This window comes from Triticum aestivum, chromosome 6B (genome assembly GCF_018294505.1).
Source record: "Triticum aestivum cultivar Chinese Spring chromosome 6B, IWGSC CS RefSeq v2.1, whole genome shotgun sequence".
Taxonomy (NCBI): Eukaryota; Viridiplantae; Streptophyta; class Magnoliopsida; order Poales; family Poaceae; genus Triticum; species Triticum aestivum.
Genome location: NC_057810.1, coordinates 44,850,346 through 44,853,042, shown reverse-complemented (window position 1 = coordinate 44,853,042; position 2,697 = coordinate 44,850,346). Strand labels below are relative to the sequence as shown.

The following is a 2,697-nucleotide window of genomic DNA, read 5'->3' as shown; positions in this document are numbered from 1 at the left end:
CCGGCACTTCCAACCTTACACGGTTGCTCTCTGATCGATGCCTTACTCGATCTTCTGGCACTTGCCCTAGGACCTAGCCGGCTAGGGACGGCAGGTCGGAACCAGGGAAGAATCACACGAAGCTATGCAGGCTCGCGAGTTTGGAGAGTAGCTGTGCGGAGTGCCACATTTAATGGGTATTCAAAGTCTAGAATGAAAATCGAAAACATAAAGGTTCACAAATCGTTCACTGCAAAACATAAACGTTTGTCGGTGTTGAATTAGTGTTCTTTGAAGCTTTCTTCAATTTTTTTTCTAAAATTGCTTATTAATCTCTCTAGTTACTACATAGTAGATTCCTTTTTTAACACAAGTTACTTCATAGATCAGAAAAACAAATTCACCGATCATAGATCACACAACAACTAATTGAATTCCCCTAAAAAACAACTAATCGAATTTATAAGAAAGAATTGATGTTTACTAGTGTATGGACTGAAAAAATGGACACATGAAGTACGAAATTTTAGAACCAATACGGCCAGGATCCTGACCTGACGTCATTGCTTCCGGCGTCGCTGTCGTTGGCACATAGAGGCATTAAGCTCGTCGCTTTTGGGTCTGCGCCGTGGGTGTGTCACTCGCTACCTAATCCGCTGCAGTGCCACCCACCGCCGCCGCGTTCACCGAGCATGGTCGCCGCCGGAATCCCCGTAACCGAGAGCTAGATCGTGCTCCTATTCCGTAATTGCGGCTGTGTCTCTGCGTGATTTCCGTCAGCGGGCTCAATTTGTAGCGTAACTGGACGACTAGAGGCTGGAGCTGGGCTACATGCAGCTAGGTGGGCTGCTGGGAGGATAATTGGGCCATGGGCAATTCGACGCGCCTCTGAGAGTGTTCTCCTCCTCCAAACTGACGAAACTCAACTCAGCTCAAATCTTCAGACAAGTATAGTATATATACGTAGTATTTTTGCCAAATTTTAGGTATGGCGCCTGCCAAACCTCGCCACATAGCTGGCTCCGCCCCTGCATGTTAGTTTGCTTGGTTTATGTTCAGAAGGGACAGTACAATATTGTTTAAGTCAAGTATTTATGTATTCTGATTACTGCTTTATTATTTATGAACTGAGGCATGATTGCTCTGTGCACTTCTTACCGCACGCACGCACGCACGCGCGCACGCACGCACGCACACACAATCTTTTTTCTATAATTATTCACCGGTGTAGTCTCTTGTTGTTAGATGATGAACTTATGTTATTATTCCAAGGATTTAAATCTATGCACCTTCTCATGGCCCACTACTCCAGTATATGTGTGTATTACACGGTAACACAGAAAATAGTATGATGGCCTTTTAACTGTTTAGTGAGCCTGTTATCAGTTAACCGACTGTTCCTCCTTCTGATTTATGGCAGGGGCTTAATGGGGGCGCTGGTTCACTCATACTCGCCGTCCTCACTGCATCTGTCACTTTCAGTGGCACCCGTAAAAAAACACTAGCATATGGTCCAAAAACACGTGGGCTTCAAATAATTGTCAGTACGGAGGTTGGGGTGACTGGGGGGGGGGGGGGGGGGGGATTTGGGTTTAGCAGATTTATTTATTTGCTTTATTACGTTTATTTGTTTTTTTATTTGAGAAGATTTTGTTTTGTTCTGTGGTTGATTGATAATTAGGACAGTTAGTCAACAGCCTATCTGAATCTTTTTTTAGAATAACAGCCTATCTGCTTTTTTTTGGGTGCTGTAAAAAAAAAGCATGCGCTCCAGCTCGTAGAAAATCCCAGCCTACGAGGAAAAAAAAAGGACAAGAAAAAAAAGGGGCGTTCCGAGAATCGAACTCGGGACCTCTCGCACCCGAAGCGAGAATCGTACCACTAGACCAAACGCCCTGTTTTATGCCGGAATAATTTAGCGGTTTTATTTAAATATAACGGTTAACAACATCCTCTCTTCAGTTTTTAGAAGATCTCCTCAAAACAGTGATGTTGAATTCGTCAAACAGCTTGACCTGAAACTGATTCATCGTAAACAAGCAAAGTCCAAAGGTCTCGCAGATGGACAAGAACCGAGCCGAGAACGGAAGATTTCGCCATGCTTAATACTACAAGGTTAAACTTGCAAGGGTTTTATCTATCTCCTAATTCTGAGGTTTTTTTGGGCCTTAAACAAATAAATTAATGGGCAGTCAGACATCTGTAATTCCAGAGATATGGCTGTGTACGCTGGCTGGGTCTGCTTTGAAGTTGTTGTTCCTCGCCGCTAATTGCGTGCTTGTTTGGTCTCCTCTAAATTTGTATCCGCAGCTTCGCCGCTCCCTCGCTGTAGGCCCGTAGCCACCAACGCTCGACACCTATCTTCCTGGCCCCACATTTTCTCTCATTTTACGTCGCCACATCCATCCCTTGCTCCCCTGTCTAGCGCCACTACCTATTGCTCCCCCGTAGCGCCGCCCTCCTCCCTATACCATATCGTCGACATGACGTTGAAAAGTACGATGCCGGCAGTCTCTTTGCTCCTCCGTAGCGCCGCCCTCCTCCCTCCACCATATGGTCGACATGGCGTCAAAGAGTGTGATGCCGACAGTCTCTTCCAATAATACATCTTGAACTGAAATGCCCAGACTGTAGAAATAGTGCCTCGCACATCTTGAACCTGGATCGCTTGAGACTGTAGAAATAGCACGTGGAATCTGCGTAGCCACATGCATCAGA

At 45.5% G+C, this 2,697-nt stretch overlaps 1 non-coding gene across 1 annotated transcript; it reads right to left on the bottom strand.

The window, feature by feature from the left end:
- Positions 1–1,803: 1,803 nt before the first annotated feature.
- TRNAP-CGG (transfer RNA proline (anticodon CGG)) lies at positions 1,804–1,875 on the bottom strand. The gene has a single exon. It is a non-coding gene; the product is annotated as a tRNA-Pro (tRNA).
- Between the last annotated feature and the right edge of the window lie 822 nt (positions 1,876–2,697).